This window comes from Sabethes cyaneus, chromosome 2 (genome assembly GCF_943734655.1).
Source record: "Sabethes cyaneus chromosome 2, idSabCyanKW18_F2, whole genome shotgun sequence".
NCBI lineage: Eukaryota > Metazoa > Arthropoda > Insecta > Diptera > Culicidae > Sabethes > Sabethes cyaneus.
This window is the reverse complement of record NC_071354.1, coordinates 7,944,530-7,970,523: the sequence shown is the minus strand read 5'-3', so window position 1 is coordinate 7,970,523 and position 25,994 is coordinate 7,944,530. Positions and strand designations below refer to the sequence as shown.

Sequence of the window (25,994 nt, the reverse complement as noted above, 5' to 3'; positions counted from 1 at the left end):
CAGTCAGTCAGTCAGTCAGTCAGTCAGTCAGTCAGTCAGTCAGTCAGTCAGTCAGTCAGTCAGTCAGTCAGTCAGTCAGTCAGTCAGTCAGTCAGTCAGTCAGTCAGTCAGTCAGTCAGTCAGTCAGTCAGTCAGTCAGTCAGTCAGTCAGTCAGTCAGTCAGTCAGTCAGTCAGTCAGTCAGTCAGTCAGTCAGTCAGTCAGTCAGTCAGTCAGTCAGTCAGTCAGTCAGTCAGTCAGTCAGTCAGTCAGTCAGTCAGTCAGTCAGTCAGTCAGTCAGTCAGTCAGTCAGTCAGTCAGTCAGTCAGTCAGTCAGTCAGTCAGTCAGTCAGTCAGTCAGTCAGTCAGTCAGTCAGTCAGTCAGTCAGTCAGTCAGTCAGTCAGTCAGTCAGTCAGTCAGTCAGTCAGTCAGTCAGTCAGTCAGTCAGTCAGTCAGTCAGTCAGTCAGTCAGTCAGTCAGTCAGTCAGTCAGTCAGTCAGTCAGTCAGTCAGTCAGTCAGTCAGTCAGTCAGTCAGTCAGTCAGTCAGTCAGTCAGTCAGTCAGTCAGTCAGTCAGTCAGTCAGTCAGTCAGTCAGTCAGTCAGTCAGTCAGTCAGTCAGTCAGTCAGTCAGTCAGTCAGTCAGTCAGTCAGTCAGTCAGTCAGTCAGTCAGTCAGTCAGTCAGTCAGTCAGTCAGTCAGTCAGTCAGTCAGTCAGTCAGTCAGTCAGTCAGTCAGTCAGTCAGTCAGTCAGTCAGTCAGTCAGTCAGTCAGTCAGTCAGTCAGTCAGTCAGTCAGTCAGTCAGTCAGTCAGTCAGTCAAATTCATATTTCTTCTCCACGTTCACAGCATAAACAAAGCTCAAAGTTGCCCATATGATACACTAACTCTGTACAGAAACTATATAAAACTGAAAAGGGCAGTGGCCATAAATGATTATGTAAACAAATCGATGCGTTTGAGCTATCAAAAACGTCATGCACAAAAGTGTTGCAAGTAATGCCGACGTTCGTCGCAAGCATCCACGGGCGACGGCACTAATTAAAATCGATTTCAAAGAAATATACTGAAATAAAAATTGATTTCTTTTTCTGTCGGAAAAGAATTAAAATCGCTCTTTGTTCAATAGGACGGCAATTTGAATTGTGATGGTCAGTGCTATTATGCAGTGAAACATCGAAGTTCATTTAATTGCATATATCGGAAAAAGTGTAAGCAAACTGATTGGGTGTTTTTTTTATCAAAAGGATTAATCGAATTTCGTAGATAGTACAAGATTTGTAAGAATTTTAAATTCACTTTCTTGTTATATGAAACGTGCGCTAAAAACTCCATCAAAGGTAGGTCATTTGGCTAGAAGAAAGTTGTACGACGGCTGGCTGTCAGGAAACTACTCCAAACACCGGCCAGTCATAAAAAAAATAGTCATAAAAACAGATAAAACATAAATTGCTACTCTAGATGTTGTAAAATTTTTTTTTAATTAGAGTTATTATACAATACAACATTAAATAAAAACAGGAACTTTGTGCAGGTTCATTTATGAAATACCGCTGCAACGAGATTTCTAGGTTTGAGTTTGTCAACAGTAAAATGTGGAGATTTTACGAGCGGGCTCCTCTGCTATTGATTAAAAATAAAAACGGCTAGTGCTAGTGGTTCATGATGGGTAAGGCCGTTTGTAGATGGCCTTCGTTTTTAGAACCTCAGAGCCACGCATGATATTTGTTTCGAATGGGCAATACAAATTGTTTGACATTTTGGCACTAACATGACCATTTCTGATCATACCTTCAAGAGTTATGATCTTTGGAAAAGAGGAATTCCGGAAATTTGCAATAAAAAATGTTTCACAAAACAAAATAATCCACTTCAATTTTTGCTCTGTCATTAGTTTTTCTGCTAAAAATATCTGGAAAGATCTGAAATTGGTCTATTCCTTACTTGGCGCTCTTCCCGATAATTATGCTTCCATGAAAATCAAAACCTGAACTTCTTTTGAGTGCATACTTTCAAGCAAAAAAAAGGTCATTAGCTTAATTGCATCGTTTTTACGATGTTGCTTGTTAGAGGGTTAACTGAAGGTTCAACGAAACTGTAACCGGAATGAATAAATAGTAATAAGTCGAAGGCATGCTTTTTTCTGCACCTATCACAAAGCAAAATCAACAAACGCTGGCAATATAGTTAGGTTTTCCAGGAAATATTCGCAGTCACTAGCATTATTTTGTCATTCATTCATGCAGCATTACATCACTTTTAACAGCCTATACCTGTACCTGTGGGCTGGCACTGTTTACCTTCAAAGGAAACTGTTAATTAATAATTACCATTAATAAAATGACAATAAATGTCATTAAATAGTAATTCATGACTTGGCTTGATTCTGAACACTGGTTTTTACCTTCCAAAACAAGCTTTTCGGTCTAGCAAACCATTATTGGATGGTGATTTTTTTTGTTCGTTTTATTATGGACCCTTTCATTGAATAATTTTACGAATACCACACTACTTTTGCTAACATTTGCAGTGCTGACCCTCTAGCAAATTCAATTAAATTTTTACTATTTGATTGGCTGATTGGCAGACATATCCAATTGACTATTTAAACCGCTTCGCATCGTTTAACATACGCACCGCGTATGACATAGTTTCATTAGTTAATTGCTGTTGAAAGCAGGGCTCCCAGATCAGCGATTTGCCCGCTGAATGTTGTGGGCTTCAGCCTATCAACTATTTTATTGAATCACTTATTACTTCAGAAAAATTGCAATATTAATTTTTTTTCAATTAAACTGATTACAGTGTCAAACATTGCGAAAGTGCAATTTAATCACACCGGGTAATGCCAGGTTAGAGGTGGCAAATTCAGCAACCACGAGCCTAAGCGTGCGGCTGAAACAGCAAACCTCATTAGTGGCGTGCTACCCAAACAAGCACCACGGGCAGGCTGGCAAACGAAATTCGATGCCCTTAAACAACAATAATATCTCAACGACACTATCTTCAACCGGCGCGCCGCCACCGGTTCGGTTTGGCCGTCGTCGACCATATGTTGTTGCAAAAGGTTGGTTGTTTTTACACGGTGTGTTCTCGCAACCGATCCGAAAACCATCTGACTTAGTTAGTTCGTCGATGGTGGCGACAAGGTTGCCCAACTGAAAGGTAGCGTATAGTCGGGTCTCACGGTACTACGTTGGTAACCTGATGCCACCCGTTTGTGTTGGTGCGTTTTTAGAGAAAACAACCGAAGGTAAATATATGTAAATATAATTTGCTCAACTCTCCGTGGTGGTAACCATCGCAGTCGCGGCGCGTCGCTCCACGCCGACGATGGTCAACCGAACGAACCGTACTCACACCGGTAGCTCTTCTGAGAGAGTGATATTATTCTGATTGTGTTGTTTCATATTGTTGACTATGTTGGAACAAATTTCCAAGCTGCTTCCTAGCAGTACCGTAGCTACGCCGACATCCGGATAGTTAACTGGAAAAAGATATTCGCAATATTTACTGTTTCTATTGTGAAACTTTTTCTTCTAGTTTTATAAAGGTAAAGAAATATCTACCTTGTAATGGCTTCCAGGATACCCTGTCGATCGAACGAGGTATAAAATTCCAGCATTTTGTAGGAAAACGACTTTGCGTACTAAATGTCATGATCCGTAACCATTGGCGTAGCCAGGAAATTTTTCTGGAGCGAGGATAGGGGGTGCACTTAAAAAAATTCATTACGATCCTGTTACACCGGCTTCATGGGAGCCCACGCATCTACGGACCAGACGTTTACCATCCGACAGATCTTGCAGATATATCGGGAGTACTACTTGCCCTCACATCACATCTTTATTTATTTCAAAGCAGCATACGATACAGTCGATCGAGACCAGCTAGGGCAGATAATGCACAAACACAAAAGCACGGGTTTCCGGATAAACTGACGCAACTGATCTGAGCTACATGGGATCGAGTGATGTGTTTCGTGCGCATTTCGGGGATTCTTTCGAGTCCTTTTGAGACACGGCGAGAGTGGAGACAAGATGACGGCTTATCTTGCATGCTATCCAACATCACTCTTGAAGGAATGATCCGACGAATGCAGAATCTAGAAGGACTGGGCTAAATGTGAATGCGTCGAAGGCCACATAGGCGAAGACTGTCCAGAACGCACCGGAGGGATAGAATGGCCCATGCTATTAATTGTTTAAAAACGCGGAAAATATTTGGTAAAATTACGGATGCGCATTTTATTTTGGTGTAAAACAAGCTAATTCATAATTGTGTAGAATGTAAAAGCATCAAACATAGTCACATCCAATAAAATCAAGCGATTATCCGCGATCTCATTCCACATGTAAGAAATCACGATTTTCTCTTAAGCTTTTACCACTGGTCGGTATGCAAATTTCATTTTAAATACAGTCTATCTAATTGATATACTGTCATACTCGATGATTCATCACAAAAACGGCATCAACTAGGCATGTTTTTCACATATATTGCAAAAAACTTCAAAATACAAAACAGGGGTAGAATGCCTCATAGCGGGATCGAACAGTTATAAAATATTTTTAATTTGCAGTACATCTTTTGTTTCGGATTATTTATTAAAAATGTAGCAATATTATGTATTGTATAGGACTTAGAATTTGCCTTAAACCTAATTGTACATTGTTTAACTTACAATATTTCATCACACATCAGTTAGAGAAAAGTAAATTTTATTGCCAATTATGTTGAGATTTGAACCCATTGTACCCCAGCAAACAAGCGTATGTAACAAACGCTATAAAGAACAAGTTTATACAACACGTGATTATATGTAAATTTACTGGTTGCGTTTAACGCCTAGCTGGGCAAACTTGGTGCGTTTTGCCCACGGGCTTTGGCGCTCTGCCCCACATAATGATTTTGACTCTTGCTAAAAATCGTCAAAAATAACAAAAACTAATGGTTTTTGTTAGGAAATTTTACCAGGATTAACCCTCTAGTTCCCAACCCTGCCAATTGGCGGGCTTCAGCAAAATCGTTGTAAATCTACTATGCTTATTCGTTTTATGTTGAAATCCACCCATACCTTCTCATTATAGTCTAATCTAACTATTCGAGTGGTTTGTTTGTTTTATTACGTTAATTTGAAACAGATATTTCGAGCGAAACTTGAAAAATGCCAGAAAACTGAGAAAAAAATTATTTTGCTCTGCAGAGTGAAATTCAAATTGTTGTAAATTGCTTATTTCTTGGAATAAATGAACAAAAAAATTATTGGTGAGTAGCTGATAAGTTGTACTTCTTGGTAAAAAAGGAAATTTGCGATAAAAAGTTTAGGAACTGGCCGATTTTTATCAAGGAACTGACCCCGCCAATTGGCGGGGTTGGGCATTAACGTCAACTTTTTTTTGGTAATTTGACAACGTGTTGTTTTCGTTCTATTTATTGATTTTTTTCGAGTTTAAGCTAGAAATTATTGTTATAGGCCTTGTTAGCTTCTTTTATATGCCTTGAAAAATACACAAGCATGCAGTGGCATTAATATGGAAAAGGAATTTACAGGACTTATCACCTAATTTTCAGTGCGCCTTTTTGACGAGCTGCAATATAACGCTTTATAGCTATATCACAAAGCATTTTTGCATTTTATGGTATTTGAAAACCATAACCATATAACCAAGAAACAGATTCAATGAAACCCGGCGAATTTTACTGCTTAACTACAAAATCTTGATAAGCAAGACAATATTATTCAAAATGGGATCTATCATAGACCATTTTAAAACCGCAAATTTTAATCTATACCGCTTAATCAGTTTGTGTTAATGAACAAATTGAATGAATTACCAGTCGATAAAAGATTAAAGTGAACAAAAGTGTACTACAAAAATGAAAATCCCAATTTATCAAACAAATCACATAAATGAGGATTTAAGCTTCATGTTCTATCAGACTCTAAAGGTTTTTCAAAGGTTATAGTTTCAAAGCATATTATGGTGTAGGCAATCCTGACTTGGGAGCAGCTACTAATGTTGTTGTTCGCCTTTCTAAAATTTTGCCAGGTTTTAAAAATCATATTTTTCGATTATTATTATACGACATTACCATTGATTTTATATCTCAACTCGAGAGGAACGAGAGGAATATACGGAGTAATAGAATCTCCAAAAGCAAACTGCTTACTGATAAGGACATCAATAGGCAAGATCGTGGTGATTCTGCTGAATTCATTGCCAAATTTAAAAAAAAAAACATCCGAATCCGGGGGGACATTATAAATCCGGAACCGGTTCCCATAAAGGGACATTTCAGCATCAGTAAATTATGTCGTGTCGCATATCAAAAAACATCAGCACTCGACAAAATAGCGATTGGCGATCATCTCATGTCTCACAGAGGCCGTATGATCGGTTCCGGGCCCGGGGAGGGTTTCTTTTCTGATTCAAGCACGGAACGGATTTCGAAGGAACTTGTCCGGGACCTGGAATCGGCCATACGGTCAAAAATTTCAGTTGAAGCTCATTATAACTAGTTCCATAAATACTAGCACTGTTATAGATGTTCTGAAATCGATGTCCCGAATTAAATCGAAAAATTTGATTTTGCAACTTTTTTGCGCCCAGGTGCCCAACCCCGCCAATTGGCGGGTTACGAATTTTTATAAATAATCAAACTATTCCTGAACTTACTAATTAGAGAATATTTTTTCCATTATTCTGGCCACGAAATGAGCATTTTAAAATTTTTTCAAGCAAATCAAAAATTTGGGCACTAGAGGGTTAAGTGTAAAAAGATCCCAAGTCTTCTAGAAGTTGAAAAACGTGGAACAAACACGCCGTTGCTCTGCAAAATGATGTTTTGTTTAAGGGGTGCATTCTGCACCACTTTACCCTTCATGAAAGAGAGTGGCTCAAAGGAAACAAACCGATGCCTCCCACGAACGGTAATTGTTGACGGCGACGAGCTAGAAGTGGCAGATGAGTTCGTGTATTTAGGATCGCTGGTAACCGCTGCACAGTGCGACCATTCTGGAAAAAAGCGGTCAAAAGTCTTTTCTCGCTTTTTCTGACGTTTTCGAGCTTAGGTGTCTTAGAGAAGTTTCATAAAAAAGTATTCTGCATCTAATGACATTTTCATACAATTAGATATTAAGGGGATAACAAATTTGAAAAATTAATTTTTTATAGGAACTATATAGCATTGTCATGTGTTCGGCAAAGTTGTAGAACTTTGAATTTCATTAAACTTTGCCGAAGATACTATGTATCTGCATCATATGGTTTGCGAGATATAATTGACTTTCTGTCGTGCCCCCTTAAAATCAGTTTTTTAAACTTAACAGGTTCGACATGTTCTACAAACTTTTGGATACTATCAAAATATGTAACTTTCTAGAAGGTGTAAATACAGTGGTATTCCGATTATATCTACCCCTAGTCTAATCTACACCCGAATTTAGGTACCCCCGATTTTGTCTACCATTTAGACCCGATTTTATCTACCTTTTTTGAAATTGTCATTTCGGCATGAAAATTTGGAAGATTTCATGAATTTATGCATAACAGGGAATATTTCTCTGTATTTCATAGTTTACTATATGGCATCTGTGGTATGTAATTATACACAAAATGCGAATAATAATGCTGAAATCAAATACGCAAAGTAACTTGCATTTATTTTGTAACGCATATTTTTAACATTTCATAATGATTTTTTGTGATATTTTTCTATACCGTAACGCTAACGGGCACACTCCGTCTCCGCTAGAAACTATGGTTATTACCTTTCATTCCTTAAAAATTCTAATCTTTTAAACCATTGAACCGATTTTAATCATATTTTTACCAAATAAAAGGAATTTTAATGAACTTTTCAGAAAAAAATAATAAACTGACTTTCAAAATTTTTTATGATTGCAAAAACATTTTTTGTAGGAATCTTGAAGCTCTAAAAATCACTAAAACATTTAATATATTCGTTTTTGCCTTTCTACTATATTAATATATAGTATAAAGGTATAGCAATTACTCGAAAACCCGGAAATGGAAAGAAGGTTTTATTTTTTCATTAAACTTTCAATGGCAAGCTAGTTGTTTACATACGATATCAAAAAACAGATATCTGACATTTTTAGTTTTTGAGATACTCTATTTTAAGAAATAAAGATGCGAAAATGCAATGGACTCGCATGGCGTTTTATTTTAGAGGCATTTCTTTGTCAAAAACCCACTTTTATTACAAGTAAAAACAAAAACCATGCGTCTCCATTGTACTCTCGATACTTTATGAAAACATAAAAAGTGAATGTGTTCAATGTTTTTGCGCTAATAAAAAAAAGTTTGGGCCTTATTCCAGTATTTTTTTCTGAAAAGCTCATTAAAATACCTTCCATTTGGTATTAACATCATTAAAACCGGTTCAATGGATCAAAAGTTATGAATTTTCAAAGAAAAAAAGGTGGAAAAAATGGTAACTGTTGGGACCACACTGACTCAGAAAAGAGAGCCCCAAGTACCAAATAAAAATTTGGATCTCAAATTTACTGCAAAGGAATAATTACACAAAATTTGAATAAAATCGGAGCAATTTTGAATTTCGATATGTCTTTTTTCATAATATTGCTGTGTTGATATGCATTATGGCTAATGATTGATATGAACAAAATGAGCCCTATGTTTAAAATTACGTTAAAATAATACATAATTGAAGAAAATGATCAATATTAACAATATTTTTTGTTCATTTAAATTATTTTGCAGCAATTTATTTTTCCCCAGATTTGTCTACTTTCCAAATATATCTAACAAAAATTTTCGGATGGGTAGATAAAATCCGTAAACCACTGTATCATATGTTGCTTTATTTGCTTTAAAAATTGATTTAAAGCATAAATTTAACCGTTTTTTACAAGTAATTTTCGTAAATAGGCACCTACTGGCAGCTAAAGTTAGCATCGCTTGAACCGCCATAGAATATAGTATAAATGTGCCAAAAATCTCGGCCGGGTCTGGTAGGGCTTTTTGGTTGTTTCAATTATGAATTACATACATATATGCTGGTTTTAGTAAGTTATCAGGGTTTTATTACTCGTATATGTTCATAATAATTTCACAGGACCTCGTCCACGTCTGTTTCGCTATCTGTTGCAGAATTATTTTCGTTCTGGTACTTTTGTTGATGATACTTGGCGGAGTACAAACTGAAAGCGGAGAGTGGCGGAGACGTATGAATCACGAGCTGCAGGTACTGTTTGGAGAGATTCATATCGGTGTGCCGGACAAGTCGTTAGGATGCCGGATGACATACAGTGTGACGAAAACAATTCTCCCCAACCACTGCACCGGCACCAGGAACAGGGGGGCTCAACGTACAAGATAGCTCGACCAGGTTGAAAGTGAGTTACAACTTCTGAGACGACTGGGATGAGTGGCCCAAGATCGAGTTGAATGAAGTGGACTGCTTGAAACAGGATGAGCCGGGGTGGCTACTAGGCTACTGACGGCTACGTTCTCCAAATCATTGCAGTGCGGGAAGTAACGACGAACATGCCTTCCAACCTCTCGGGGCCACCCTTACCGGGTTTCTGTCCAAACTGCTCTGGTGCTACTCCGTCGTGTTCGTCACACCTCGTGGTTCGTCACCATACGTGGTAACTTGCTTCGTATCACGGCAAAACTTGGACATTCGAAGAACACGTGCTCGGCTGATTCTACCGTCTCCCTGCATTTCGGCCAAGCTGGTGTCGCTCCCGGGGTATCCAAACCGGTGTCTGAAGCAGCCGTGGTCCTGGGTCAAGTGGAAGCCGACTTCAGCAAGTTTCCTGTTCTACTAGGCTCCATAGGACCATTTGTCCAACGACTCCTCCCTTGCTGGCTTCTGGTGTTTCTTTGCCCGTAACAGTCGTCATCTTCCACGAGCATAATGCCGATGGGAGTCGCGTCAGTGATAACGCATACTGCCTCTGACGACATTGTTCTGTACGCACTGGAAATTTTTACGGTTATGATCCAGAATGTACCTAATATTCAACTTTGCGCGATTCGGCTTGGTACGTAGTGCCTTACAAGCACCAGATTCTGGAAGTAATGCTTCCGCATTCTGCATAGATATTCCGGCACCTGCATTCTATCCAGTGACTTGGCAATGGCCTTCCAGCTAGCGCTGTTAAAGGCGTTTTTTATGACTATCGACGGTGCAAAAACAATCGACTTCGCGGCTCGCTCGACTATTATCCGGATAGCATCAACAGTAGACTTCCCTCCCAGGAGTTTTCCGCATGTATCCAGCAGACATATCGGGCTATACGACGCCGATTCCCTGGCTGGTTTCCCTGGCTTTGGCAATAGCACCAGCTTTTGGATCTTCCATTTGTGTGAGAAACTAAAGACTATTTCTGCAGCACTGTCCTGAACATGTCCGAGGACGCTTGTATCGCTGCCTTTATGACCACGTTAGGAATTCTATCCGGACCGGGCGCCTTCTTGGTCTTCAAGCCACTGCTAGTGGGGGAATGGTGATGCTGTGTCTGTACACACCGATCCGGAGATGGCGACCGTCTTAACGTCCACTTCTTCACAGGCACCCTTGCAGGGTTCTGCCATCCTTGATGCCAATACATGCTCCTTCACCGTACACTTTGCTTGCACCTGTCGAGATATGTACCGATCCAGAGATGGCGACCGTCATGACTTCCATCTCCTCACGGTCACCTCACGATAACCTCCCAACTGGCACTGTTGAAGGCGTTTTTACGTCGATCGTTACAACGGCGCAAAAACGATCTCCTCTTCGCCTCTGTTTGGACGACTTCTCGGCTCACTCGATCACTGTCCGAATAGCATCCACCGTGGACTTCCCTTTCCGGAACCCAAACTGCATGTTTGACAGACCGTGTTCCCTTTCTGTATGCCTCGTAAGCCTATGCAGGATTATCCTTTCCAGGAGTTTTCCGCACGTATCCAGCAGACATATCGACCTTAAGAGCCACGTTAGGAATCCCTTCAAGACCAGGGGTCTTCTTCTTCTTAGGTGTCTTGCCACTGCCACTATTTCATCGATGAAGACTTGCAGACCATCAGCGCTAGCCCTCTCTTCTGAACCGTACGGTGTTGTTGGCCACATCGTAGAGGCGTGCGTCGGAAAGAGTCCCTCCACGATAGCCTTCAGCTTATTCGGACACAACTCCCTAATTGTTGTAGGACCTTTTACTTTCGTCATAACGATTCGGTACGCGTCACGCCAGAGGTTGGCGTCAGCTTCTCGGCACAGCTCCTTGCAGCAGTTGCGTTTGCTTTGTTTTATCTCCCGTTTCAATGCAGCCCCGGGCCACTCTAAACGCCGCGCTACGCTTTTCCCGATCTGCTACAGTTCTGGCTTTTTGGAGGCGTCTTCTGGCTCTGAGACAACCAGCACGAAGGTTGCTAATTGCTGCATTCCACCAATAAGGTTCCTGTTTTCTGGGCATGGTAGCATCACATGCCTTGACCAGTATATCTGTCAACTCGTTCTCATTCAAGATCGATCTTCCACCGTCCACTCGGAGTGCCTCGACGAAAAGATCCCTGTCAAAAGCCGTTGTCTTCCACTTCCGCTCATCGGTTCTAGCTGTCTGTCTTATCGCCGGATTTCGCCGGCCGATACTATATTTAATTGCCTGGGTATGCCCTTCGCAGACCCTCCAATTTATGTTCGGCATCAGGGATGGACTGCCAAACGTGACATCAATGATGGATTCGTGACCGTCTTTACGAAAGGTGCTAACGGTACCTTCGTTGAACAGTGCAATTTCCAATTTCGCAATATTTACTGTTTCTATTGTATAACTTTTTCTTCTAGTTTTATAAAGGTAAAGAAATAATTACCTTGTAATGTCTTCCAGGACACCCAGGATTTTGTAGGAAAACAACTTTGCGTACTAAATCTCATGACAATAACATAACGACGCAGTCGTATTTCATCAGAGAATTCTAGTAGTGCTTCCTTGAGCGTTCCTTCATTTCCGCTCCAGATTTTGCTTCGCATTACGGTCCGGTACAATTTTGTGCGTTGAAATTTCTTAAACCTTTCCTTTTCCCTGCTAACCATAGGATTCTGAGACCCCCGATTCCGTCCCGTTATAAAAAATCACAACATGAGTGGCAATGAGTTTTAGAATCAGCTACGTTTGCTTTCTAGCGGTTTCCGGGATTTCTACCGATGGTCAGACGTTTTTCAAATCGTTTCAGGACATCCTACATCGTGAATTTGGCCTCTCCGGGCCACTCTCACGAGGTTTCTGTACAAAATTGGTACTGTTCCGTCGTGCTCGTCATACCTCTTAACGATGGCGTGGACTTGGACATTCGAAGACCACGTGGTCCGCTCTTTCTACCGTCCATATGCATTCCGGACATACTGGTGTCGCGGTGAACCCGAATCGGTGTAGATATTGCCTGAAGCAACCATGACCCGACAGGAACTGAGTCAGATGAAAGCCGACTTATCCATGTTTCCTGTTCAACCAGGTCGACATAACTGGATAAGTCGGTACATCCATCTACCGTTCTCCGCCGTGTCCCAGTCTTGTTGCCAATTGGCTAACAACGATCCCTTATTAACTTTCGAGCTCCTCTGTTGCTTTTTCGTCCGTAACACCCGTTATATTCAACAAGCATTATGCCTATGGGTATCATTCCAGTGATTACGCATACTGCCTCCGACGATATTGTTCTGTACGTAATGGCAACTCTCACGGCCATGAACCGGTACGTAGTGTTCAGCTTCGTGTGAGTTCAGTTGTTTGCATCACGCAGGCTGGACCTGGATGACAACCTTCGCCGTCCTTTCACAAGCGTAGTCGACATGGCTGTTGAAGCTCAACCGTTCGCCGTTTCCGTTTTATGAGAGCAATTTGTAGCTTTGCCCCCTGCAGCCAGTTCTCGATCTTTCCAAATGCCCCTGTCACCAGCATTTCCACCTCTTCCAGTGTCTCGCCGATCACCGTTAACACGATGTCGTCCGTAAAACCGACGATCACGGCACCCCTGGGCAGCCTCACAGTCAGTACACCATTGTACATCCCGTTCCAGAGTGTAGGTCCGAGGATGGAGCCTTGCGGTACTCCCGACGTAATGTTCATTGTCTTACTCTCCTTGGCGGTCTTGTAGATCGTCTTCAGAATTCTGCATAGATATTCCGGGACCTACATTCTATGCAGCGACCCGGCAATGGCCTTCAAACTAGCTCTGTTCGAGGCATTTTTACGTCGATTGTTACAAAAGCGCAAAAACGACCAGTTCTTCGTTTCTATTCTTGACGACCTCTTGGCTCGCTCGACTATGGACCAGATAGCATCTACTTCTCTCTCCGGAACCAACCCGAACTGCATGTCCGACAGACCATGGTCATCTTCCGTTTACCTCTCCAGGAGTTTTCCGCATGTATCCAGCAGACATATCGGCCTATACGATGCTGGATCCCCTGGAGGTTTTCCTGGCTTCGGTTCTAGCACTAGCTTCTGGAGTTTCCATCCAATCCGGGCACCTTCTTGGTTTTTAGTCTTTTAGCCGCTGCTACTATCTTATTGTTAGAGACTTGAAGACCGTCAGCATTGTCCCTCTCTTCTGCACCATTGGGTGTTGGTAGCCACATTATAGGGCCGTGCGTCGGAAAAAATCCTTCCGCGATAGCCTTCAGCTTATCCGGGCAGATCTCTTTAGTTGTCCCGTCACCCTAGGGGTTGACCTGAGCTTCTCGGTAGAGCTCCTTGAAGCAGTTATGTTTCCTTCGCTTTATCTCACGTTCACGTTTCAATGCAATGAGCACCGCGCTACGCTCTTCCCAATCTGCTGCAGTTCTAACCCTCTGGGCGCATCATCTGGGTCTGAGACAGGTAGCGCAAAGCTTGCTAGCTGTCATTCCATCAATAAGCTGGGTGCCGCTCGTTTCTTGGCTCTAGTTTAATGGACATAGTAGCATATCGTTCGTACTCAAAATCTTTTGCAGTCCACCCGGACTGCCCCGACGATAAGATCTCTGTCAAAGGCCGTCATCTTGCACTTCCGCTCGTAGGTCCTAACTCTTTGTATAACCGCCGAGTTCTGCCGGTCGATGCTGTACCGGATCGCTTGATCACTATTGCTATAACCGGACGGACTGCCGAAAGTTACATCGATGATGGATTCGCGTCCGTCTTTATAAAAAGTGCTTCGTTCAACAGCACCACATCTACCTTTGCCAAAGGCCACTCCACAGTCCAAGCGTTGCAATCTCCCGCATTGTTGATCGGCCTTCGCCTGATGAGTTTCTCGGTCAGCGCGTCTAGCATCTGGTTGAATTGCTCCATGATCCATTTTGGAGGCGAAATCTTGTGAGTTTGATAGCACTTCCTCCAAGGGAAACTTACCCATTGCCTTTAACGGAGCCATCACTGCTCTGCCGGCTGCCCAGTTACCGTTGCCGGGGAGAATTCAGTACGGCTCTGCAATTATTGCGACGTTACACAACGATTCCGTTGTCGACTGCGTCAACAGTTGCTGTGCTGCTTTGCAATGATTGAGATTAATCTGGATCACCTGCATCACTGGTTGCGCAGTCGCTTGCAAAATGGCCATTCTCGCTGCATTCCGATACGATCTGGATCTATCCGGGCCTTGACAGTTTCGCGCCTGGTGTCCGAAGCCCCAGCACTTGAAGCATCGCTCCATTTCCTTGACCACGCGAGGCATAGCTTTCAACAGGCACACTGACCACCCAACTTTAATTTTGCCCTTCATCAGTTGCTTGGGCGCTGCTACCGCTGAGAGACGAATCGTCGCCGTCTGCGTTCCGCCATATGCCTTCCTGAGCCGAATTACCATCGGTTCGTCGCCCAATTCGCACTGTACCTTCAGCGCATTCCTTAACTCCTGTTCTGTCGCGTGATCCCGTCTAGGTTCCTGCACTTGATCACGGATTCTTGGGAAAGCGCTTTCAAGTTCGCTTCGTCTTCAAGTGCTTTGGCATCAAGATCCTTGAAAGCCGCGCTCTTAACCGATGGATCCTTTTTCAGCTCAAAAAGCATCTCTCCCTTTTGGGTTCGCCTGGTTCTTACCACTTTTTCTTCGAGTTCCTTCAATTCCGGGGCGTCTCTGACTTTTCGGAGGATCGCTGCATTACCCTTAATCCTCTCCCGCCGAGGCCTAGGCTTCGTCTGCTCGCCATTCCTTCCTCCATTTTGTTTCTGCTTCATCTTCTCCTTGTGGCTTACGACGGTACGCCATCCGCTACATTCGCCTTGATCCGTATTGTCTTCCTCTTCATTCTTAGCCTTTTTTTGCTCCTCTTCCTCACCAAGCGTTTCCCTCTTCCTTTTGTTCGCGCGAGAATTCACTATCGGAGTTGTTTTCGGCGTCTCTGATACTTCTTCGTAGCTTGGCTAAGTGCGTTTTCAGCAGCCAAAGCTGTAGCTTCGCGTTTCATGTGCTCGCGCTCAACTGTAGTTTTAGCAGATTTAATGCTCGCCACCAACTGCTTGATCTGTGTGTGGACGTTATGCCTGTTCATAACGAACTCATAGAGCTCATCGATTTTCACTCTGATCTCCATCACTCGGATCTCCCGTCGCAGGTCTCTCTCTCTCTCTCCCTCGGCCCATTTCTCTCTATCTTCCATTTCCCGCTTACCAACATACTCACATAGCTACAGGAAACCATCACAGAAATACAAATATTAATATTTTTTGAAACGGTATTTCTTTTACAATTGATGAAGGGACAGTAGAAGAAGGTAATGAAAATTTTAGAGTGAAGAAGAAAGAGCCGAAAGGTGAGAGGGTTATTAGAAGCGACGCTTAACAAGCAGTCGTTGTGACTCCTACCTTTTGTCCAATGCTGGAAGGTGCCTGAGTCGAACCAAGCTATAACCTGAGATTATTACCGGATTCGAACCCACAACACCCGCCATGGCATGTGGCTGGCTGGTAGTAATGTACCTTTGAACCTTTGATACCATAAAAACAAAAATTAGGTCAAACCTACTAGCAGCAAAGAAGACTTCGCAGTTCAAAGCGCTAAGCATTGCATTCTATAAATTGTATTACTTATTGTAATAAATTTCACTAATACTGAGATACTCTCAAAAAAGAAAACTAGAAGCTTTAAAAATGCTGAATTACTGCTTGAGTTGCTTTTTAGAAAGAAATGATGATGATTTTGTCTACAGGTAGTGTTCTCTTGAATTTATAGAAAAACTACAATTAATTTCGATTGCAATTGCGACTCCACAGCAGTCGTTTGTTGACAGGTAACCTAGGCAACGGCATGGCTGTGCAGTGGCGCCAACCTAAATAACTGAGCATGAAATGAACTAGATATTTTTGCCTCTGAATTAACGATCTTTGAGCATCGAATGTCTATGAAAGAATCGCAATAAATTGTGTATTTTAGGATTGACTTTGCGCATCAGTTAAGAGGATTGATTTACAGCTAATATTTGACGATGCATTTTAAAATTATAGACCCTTATAAAAAGAAAACACAAAGTGAAGCAATGTACTGTTGGATCTCTTGGATGTACTAGTTGGATCTATTCAGATTTAACACTTGTTTCATTCGCTAATTAAGTGTTCCGCTCGCAGCAGCAAATCTTATCCTCATCAGCTTACATCAAGTTATCATAAGGTGATGATGATTATTAATCAGTCAATGGCCACCGATAAATCCTACAATTAAAGCTTTCTTGATTAGCCTTAGCAACGCAAGCAAGATCATAAATCCGTTTTATGCTGTGTATTGTGTGCGTGATTACGTCGTTAAGGTTAGTTATGCTCATGTATCATGTTAGCGCTGTGCTATGCTGTTGGTCACCTGTCTCACACTTCTTCCAGGTTTGCTTTCAAAACAAAACCACCCGGCGAATGATCCTTGCCTTCCTTCCTTGGACACTTTTATTGGCATTACTTTTGCAGTAATACAACACAACGTCCAGCACAGCACAGATCGTAGAAATATGAAGGCTTTTGTTTATTTCCTTTTTAATTCGTTTGCCTGCCGGCAACATATAAGACGTTCCGCCTTTCAGACAATCAAATGAGATTTTTAATTCTAGATAGCAAATTTCTTTTTAATCATATCAAGGCAGTACATAAATACCTGAGTTCCAGCAAAGCATTCAAAGCGCTTGACGGGCAACCCAGTTTGTGTGAATGGTCGTACTAAAGGACGCATTCCTGCACGTACTTTGATAAGTCGAAGCTTCTAATATTTTAACTTCTAGGTATTTGGTTATCGGTGAAAATAGAAATTTTTGCACACCAGTAAAATTTAGATTCTAATAAATGGAGATTGTTGATTTTAGTTGCTATGGATTTGTTTACCTCTGCGTCGACCATCTGCATCATGGTCTACTGCTTTAAATAATACTTTTAACTAAATTCTGAGACGAACCAGCCCTAAGCTGAAAGCCTCACGAATAAAGAAAAATTCCATTGGTTCTTTAATCAATAGTCTCTGCAAAAGATATGCAAAACGCTCATTTAATGATATGATTTTATTTAGAAAATTACATTTCTAGTTTGCAAAGCAGTTAAACTGACTAACTTTACGAGAGGTTTAGTTTTCAAGTGTTCACCATACTTACGGTTGATAGAAGAATCTCGTCGCAGCATTCACAGCCGTGCTGCTTGCTTGCGTCTGTGAACCCCTGTCTGAGTTCCAGCTTGTGCACAAACAACTAACGAAGGCAAATTATTCTGCTTTATGGACACATAAACAGCGGCATATAGGCAAGTTGCTTCCCCCGGGCACGACGGTAACTGTAGGCATTCGCTCACTGCACTACTCACTTCCACATCCCGGGATCCCGGGAGGTTACGATAAACTTTAACTAAACGGCACGATGAATGGCTCGGTCCGGATGATGCACCACTGCGCTGCACTGCACTGACTAGGCCTTGCAAAGCCCTACCGAAACGATACCCGCGGAGGCCACGACAAACGGGCTGGGAACGGGTGATAAAAAAAACGACTGCAACACTCTATAAAGCCGATCGTACTGTGCATAAACTGGCTGATGTGCAGCAGTCTGTTGCTTGGTATAGTAGGCTTTGCATTCGCACACACTCCGACACCAAATCCGCGAGCGCGGCGATATTTGACGGAATTTTGCTTTGCTCAGCAAACAAACAAATCAATCAGGCCAAATATAAGCCGCAAAATTCGCTCAATTGTTTACCCAATTCGAAAACCGTTCGATAGAGGGACGAAAGTTTCTTTTTACTCTGTTGCTCTCCTTTTGTTGATCTTCTTTCTGTGACTTTTCACCAAAAATCATTTAATGATTCGACTTCTTTTTTCTCTTCAATCAAGAACCACCGTTCGAGCGGATGTAACGTCCTCCAGAACACTACACACTACGCGGCTGTTTTCCTCGAATTTCACGACACAACTATTCCGGTGCCTGCTGCGATCGCACGGCATAATGAACTAAAATGACTAACTTTATGCTTTAACATTTTTCCATTCGGCCACCTCTCGTCGGCCTAGCACCGTATCGTACGGAACGGAAGGAAGCCAATCTCGACTCGATTCCACTCATTCACAGGTACTTGATCGCGGGTACGCACCATTATGCTATTTGCGACATACCTTTAGTGCCCGAGAAGATCGAGTGTGGTTGTGTGTGAGCACGAAACGCGGGGCTGTTCAATCACCACCTGCGGTGCATTCGATCTAGCTTCCCATCGGAAATTGTGAACACCCCTAAAGCAGACTGCATGCGCAATAAACGCACATCCAGACAGACAGGTAAAGCCGCCGTTCGCTGTTTGATCGCCAGAAGCCATACACAAACGCAAAAGCCCCCCGTCCGTCATGGTGGTGTGGGTAATCTGATCTTCATTTTAGTACACCTTCTCATTCACCCTCTGCTGGTGTTTCCATGCTGTTGTTTTTTTTCTTTCGTTTTTTTTGCTTCGCCTGCTTCGACCATAAACGCGAAGCTGACTTTACCATGTACGGAAAGAAAAACGACGACCTTAAACTCTTTGCTCCTATGCGGCGGGCGGCGATGGCTTTGCGACCTCCTTGTTACGTGTTCCCAAAAAGGACCTATCCGGCGTAAATACACTAACTGCCGAGCCCGGCCCGAGACGGTCTATGGTTAACAACTAGCATAACGAGGACAGCAAGGCTCGGTTTTGTTTGTCTCACACGACACCGGGGGGAAGGTTTTAATTTTTCTTTTTGTGTTTTGTAAAAAATTACGTTGTTTTGTAGTCTTTTATTTTGTAACCTAATTTTTACACGACATAGCCCAATAAGAGAGGCAGGTTCTTATTCACTGTTAGGTGGATTGAAAGCTTGGTTGCTTTGCAACGATCCACCGAACAAATATGGAAGGAACTAGCAAACTGGCAGAGTAAACAACACAAAACAACTGCTGTTGTGTGGGACTTTGAAACAATACAAAATGCAACCGCAATGCTGCGGCCGTGCGGGAGTGCGACTTTCATTCAAATTCATTCTGGCTGCCGTCTTTTGTTTTGTTAGATTTGTTCAGCATTTTCTTTCGGTTCGTGGTTTCTGTGCTGTGTGTACCTATGCTTTTATCCCCGTGGCTTACTCTCTTGATGCGTTTCTCGATGCCGATGCAAACAACATGCTTGAAGTTTCGCCAATTTTAGTGCGTCATTTTTTCGTAAATTCCAATCGAAATACTCGGCGACTAACAGTCTTTTAGTTTTCAATTTTCTATTTTCATTTCAACTTTTGATTTTTGATCTTTGACTTATTTATTGACTTCTGACTTTAAATTTTAGATTTTTGGAATTTGACTTTTAAATTTTTTTTCAACTTCCAACTTTCCTCATTTGATTTTTCATTTTTGACCTTTGACCTTTGTTTTTTCGCTTGGTTTTATTCTTTTGATTTTTGAACTTTTGAAATTTGATTGTTTTTTTGATTTTCTTTTTGATTGTTTCAGTTTTCATTTCTCAATTTTGAAGTTTTAATTTTGAATTTTCAATTTTCATTTTGCAATTTTCCATTTCTTATTTTCAATTTTCAATTTCCGATTTAACACTTGGTTTGACTTTCGAATTGTGACTTAAGACTTTCGATTTTACAGTTTAAACTTGATTCTTTTCTGTTTTGATGTTTGGCTGATAATTTTTACCTTACATTTTTCTTTTTTCATTGTTAAATTTTCAATTCTCAATTTATAATTTTTAATTTTTATTGTCTATCTTTTAGTTTTTATCTTTCATCATTCACCTTTTGCTTCCATCTTTCGTCTTATAGATTTAGTCTTTTATCTTTCGCTTTCATTTTTATCTTCCATATTTCATTTTTCCATTTTTCATCTTTCATTTTTAATCTTTCATCTTTCATCTCCTATCTTCCAATTTTCAATTTGTAATTTTCAATTTTCAGCTCTCAATTTTCAATTAATTTTTAACACTTGATTTGACTTTCGTATTTTAAATCCTGACTTTAGACTTTCGATTTTACAGTTTAGACTCGAGACTTGATAAGTTTAGCCTAAATTTTTCCTATCCAGCTTTCCACGAGCGGTAGTGGCAGTTATTGATCACAAGTGGGCGCAATCTTTTGACATCCATTGCAGGTGCGTCTGGTTCACCCTGCCGGAGTTACTATGGAAACGTCCATGATTGTTTGCTGTTCGAGTGTAAAAATGTAAATAGTGTTTAGCTTTGCAGATCAGCTGAAGAGCAATATAATTGAACGGACTCAAACTTTTGTAATTCGTGGTCATAATTTCCTGAAAGCACCGATCCAAAATACATTTTACAATCGTGCCAAATCAAACACTCGAGTGGGATGGTAAATGGTTGTATAATGCGCTCCAGAACTACCACGAAGTTCCACAGCCTCTTATTTAGCAACCCCTCTCTCTACCTTCTCGTGGTACCATCCGGGATACGTTCCTTAGTGGAAACCGGGCAACCGACGGAAACTAGGGTCGTATGCGGACAGAGAAGGGGGCAGTCATGCGAAGGCTGAGTGTAAACTCTCCGCCTGCAAATGACGGATCTCGGTAGAAGCATGTTCGATGAACCTGAAAATACTGAGAACCTGAGCAGAGGGCCCAAAGCTCCTAACGGAGAATGGTTGAATAGCTTTTATCCATGGCTAAAAGTAAAAACGTGAATGGATAAACCCCTAATCCAAGGTGTCATGCGACCCGTACCGAGGGATGAATGGTGGGGGGGAGGGGGTTCTATAAATACTTAGCCTCAAACGAAGCCTGTGGAGTACCAGAGCGCCCTCCACAGTAATCAGCCCTTACCGCATCATGAGAGGCTCTGATGCGGCGGACTCTTCTTTCTCCTCAACTCGTGGGATTCTATATGAACAATCAAAATCAAAAAAACTTTACTTCAGTGAGCGCGGACGGATTAGATAATCTGTTCGCAAGAGGTGGTATCCAGCGATCTCCGCCGATGGATACGAGCAGAAGTGCCAGCGTAAGGGGAAAAGGAAGCGACACACCTGTCGCTCCAACTGCATCTACGCCGGACGCAGCGATGAATGGTCCGTCGCTAATAAAAGCAGTGGAAGGAAAGAGAGACATGCTACCAAGAGTGGTAGCGGCGTCTCATCAGCTCGATGCCATTATCGAGTTCGTGGCAGGCCGCAGCACCCTAGCGAAGGACCTGAAACAAAGTCTGCTCATGCTTCGGGGCACCATGCGTGCTGCGATGAAGGAACACAGTGAACTCGAAGCGCGAGTAAAAGTGGTAGAGAAGGCGTTTGTTTCGAGGTCTGTACAAACGGATGCCTGCCTGTCAACGACTGACCACACCGTAGCCCTTGCGACTACGGAGCAGTCAGCGGACAACAAGATATCCACTAAACGTGCAAGGCAGTCCCCAGAGGAACAAACCCCCACGAGCCCGAAGAAGCGCTTGATTGCTGAGGGTCGTAAGCAAACTAAGAAACCCACCGAGGGTAATAAGACGCAGTTAGCGCCCGACAATCAGTGGGAAACAGTGAAAAAGAAGAAGGCCAGGAAGAAAAAAAGAGGAGGATCGAACTCCACCGAAAGTGGCCAGAAAAAAGAGGAGCAAAGGCGATGCCCTTATCCTCAAAACTGAGGGGCTGAGTTATGCAGAAGTTTTGAAGGCCATGAGAGGGGACGAGCAGCTGAAGGGTCTTGGCGCGGATGTGCGGAGTATCCGCCGCTCCCGCACGGGCGACATGATTCTTAAGCTCAAAAAGGATGCCATTGAGAAGGATTCTGCCTACAAAGTGCTGGCAGAAAAGGTCCTTGGTGATGGCATATAGATCCGCGCACTGACGCCTGAGATGACTCTCCAGCTTAAAAACCTGGACGAGATCACTGAAGCGGTCGAACTGACACGTGCTCTCAAGGAGCAATGTAACGTGGTGGTGACTACCGAAGCAGTTCGTCTGCGCAAGAGACCCGCGGGAACCCAGGTAGCTACAATAAGACTTCCACTGGTAGACGGAAATACAGCCCTGAAGGCGGCCAAGCTGAAGGTGGGATGCTCCGTATGCCCACTGAGCGTGTTCCAGCAGCCGGAGGCTTCCGATGCTTTCGGTGCTCTGAGCGAGGGCACAAGTCCTGGAGCTGTAAGGGGCCTGACAGAAGCCACCTGTGTAGAAGATGTGGCAGTGCGGGCCATATAGCGAGGGACTATTCTGCGCCGCCCAAGTGCCTGATATGTACAGCCAACGGGACGCTAAGCACACAACAGGAGGCTCAAAGTTCCCGGCAGGCACGCCGGCGACTAAAACACGGGCGTAGTGGAGGTAACGCAGGTAAACTTGAACCACTGCCATGCGGCCCAGCAGCTGTTATACCAAGCAGTTACTGAGTCGTTGACGGACATTGCCATCATCTCGGACCCATACCGCATCCCTGCCGGAAACGGTAACTGGGTCTTGGATAGGTCCGGGATGGCGGCTATATGGACTATGTGGCTATAGTCGTCGCACGAACCATAGGGGTCGGATTCTGCTTGAGGCTCTGGCAAAGCTCAACGTAGGCCTGGCCAACGTCGGCACCACAAGTACCTTCAGTAGGAATGGTGCAGAGTTTATTATCGACGTGACATTCGGCAGTCCTGGTCTGATAGGAGACTGGAGGGTCCACTGGCTACACTCACAGTGACCATCAGGCGGTCCGCTATGGTGTTGATCAGATAACGAGGCGGCAGGCGGCGGGTAGAGCCAATCCAACCACCCGTGGATGGAACACATCATACTTCGATCCTGAAGTATTTGTGGAAGCGATCCGAAGAGAGTGCGGTGATCGCGATTGAGGTGATTTGGTTGAGGTGCTGTCGCGAGCGTGTGACGCCACCATGCCTAGGAAAAGCCGACCTAGGTATGGTAGGTCACCGGTTTACTGGTGGACAGAAGAAATTGCGGACCTCCGCGGGGCCTGCTTTCGTGCAAGGAGAATTATGCAAAGAGCTCGTTCGGACGAGGGCAGAGCAGAATGTCGAGTAGCACTAGTTGCACTAGTAGCACTAGTCGGCCTCCGTGCCGTACATCCAAAGTAACGTGGGCGACGGCGGTTTAGAGGTCGGGGAGGAAGTAACGGTTACGAACGAGGAACTCATTGAGATCGCTAAATCCCTAAAGGTGAGCAAGGCACCGGGACCAGACGGAATCCCGAATATGGCCATTAAAGCTGCTATTCTGGAGGCTCGCGAATTATTCGGGGCAGTAATGAGTAGATGCCTGGAAGCTGGCAGCTTCCCGGACAGATGGAAGCGACAGAATCTGGTCCTATTACCGAAGCCGGGAAAACCTCCGGGTGTCCCCTCGTCATATAGGCCGATCTGTCTGCTCGATACTGCCGGCAAGGTACTGGAAAGGGTTATCCTTAACAGACTCGTACAGTACATTGAGGGTACAAACGGTCTGTCAAGGAACCAATTCGGCTTCCGAAAAGGCAAATCTACGGTGGATGCCATCTTGTCTGTCACTAAGACAGCCGAGGTGGCGATTCAGCGCAAGAGGACCGGTATTCGCTATTGCGCAGTTGTCACGCTCGACGTGAGAAATGCGTTTAATAGCACTAGCTGGGATTCCATAGCCCACTCGCTTCGGAACGTCCTAGTGCCGGTGTCGCTGTACAGGATCCTGGAAAATTATTTCCAGAATCGTGTGCTATGCTACAACACAGAGGAGGGTCAGAAGTGCGTTCCAATCACCGCAGGGGTTCCGCAAGGTTCCATACTGGGCCCGGTGTTGTGGAACGTCATGTATGACGAGGTGTTGGAGCTAAAGTTCCCGGGAGGGGTGTGTCGTGTCCGTCGGTTATTTTCAACCGAGTCCTCCGGAACACGGAACAACGTCCGTCGAAGTCTACGTTCGTCCAAAAACTGACCCTTGTTTAGAGCATGCTATATCATCATGCCACAGTATGCGTAAGTCTCATATTGAACGATTCATTTCTCTCCTTGTCTCTTATCGTTCGTACGACGGTATTCTTCCTATGCAAGGGGTTTCAGTTACACTCAAGTAAATAATCCAGTTTCATTAATTTGTTTTACGCTGATTCATCTAACTCGGCTCGTTCCCTACAGGGTGGTGATTGTCGGCTTTGCGGATGACATCACCTTGGAAGTCTATGGTAAATCTATCAGAGAGGTAGAGTTGACGGCTGCCCACTCTATAAGCATTGTTGAAGATTGTATGCGATCCAGGAAACTGGAGCTATCGCATCATAAAACGGAGGTTATCGTGGTGAACGTGGTGGCGAGTGCGTTTCGCACAGTTTCACATGACGCAATCTGCGTCTTAGCAGGTATGATGCCTATTGGCATCATCATCAGCGAAGACGTAGAGTGCTTCCACCAACGTGGAACTAGAGGCATACGGAGTACCACAAGATCGGCCTCGATGATCACATGGCAGCGGGCATGGTCTAATTCCACAAAAGGCCGGTGGACACATCGACTTATCCCGGAACTATCGGTGGGTCAACAGGCGCCACGGCGAAGTCAACTTCCTGATACAAATTCTGTCAGGGCATGGTTGTTTTAGACAGTATCTGTAGACAGGACGTCTGGGGAGCGGTCAACGCGGCTGCTACCCAGATTGTACTTGAGCTACAAAACCGCTGGAAAGCCGATCAACGGCGAATAAACAGCCTAACTACCATAGTCCAGTAGTTTTCTAAGAGTGTGCGTTAAGCACAATAGCCCCTCCCTGAAGTAATATTGATTAGTTGGTGCCAGGGGGGATTGAGGCTGGAGACTGTGTGGCCTTGCCAGGTAGCGCAGAGAGTCTATCAATTCACGTCTTACCTCGTTGGTGGCCCAGTAGAGAAAGAGGACTATTCTACGAGGAGATTTCTCTGCATGCTTTGATCCGTGTATTTTACAGCGCATGCTATAATTGGCAGATCTTCGTATCGGAGTTGCTGTTATGCAACGTGCATACAGTACGCACCCCTTTGTTGATGCACATATTGTTGCCTGGTATTTGTCACCAGCCACACAGAGACTCGAGTAGGGTTTTAGTGGGTCTGGATCCTCACGCCCCAGTAGGGGGGGCCCCACTCCCTGAGTTGTCTTCGGTATAAAAAAAACGCTCGAGTGCACTCAGAGGCAGACATTAACTTCATATTGGCCGAGCCGTAGCCAAGTTCGCTCTCGAACAGCGCGCTGCAGCGTTTTGGTTTGATAAGAAACTTTCCGTGGCGTTTTTGGACGTTCTCCCCGAAGTTTGCAAAAACTACGAAGTCATAATCCATTAAATTTCTTATCCATTCCAATGAATGTCAAAAGAGTATGCCCAATAACCGCCAATTATCGCTTGTAGGTTTACCTTCATACGCACTGACGAAACTACCCAGTCGAACTCTAACCGTGATGGCGAAAAGAGTGAAGCTACTCCGTTCAGCTACTCCACCGCGTTGAAAACGGACATCGTGCGGTACTTTGTGGACGCCGTATACGCCCGTTCCGGTATCTACAACATCTTGGCACTATTGGACAACAATCAGTGCATCGAAAGAAAGCTCGGTTCCGGACGGTTCCTGAGCAACAAGAAGCTTCAAAGGATGCTGA

At 43.5% G+C, this 25,994-nt stretch overlaps 1 protein-coding gene across 1 annotated transcript in view; it reads right to left on the bottom strand.

Annotated features, from left to right (window-relative positions):
• The window catches only part of LOC128738870 (echinoderm microtubule-associated protein-like 2), an 83,621-nt gene extending 65,433 nt beyond the window's left edge, over positions 1-18,188 (bottom strand). The window contains exon 1 of the mRNA XM_053834325.1: positions 17,564-18,188. The gene's annotated coding sequence lies outside the window, so the exon portion shown is untranslated. The remainder of the gene's footprint in view (positions 1-17,563) is intronic.
• Between the last annotated feature and the right edge of the window lie 7,806 nt (positions 18,189-25,994).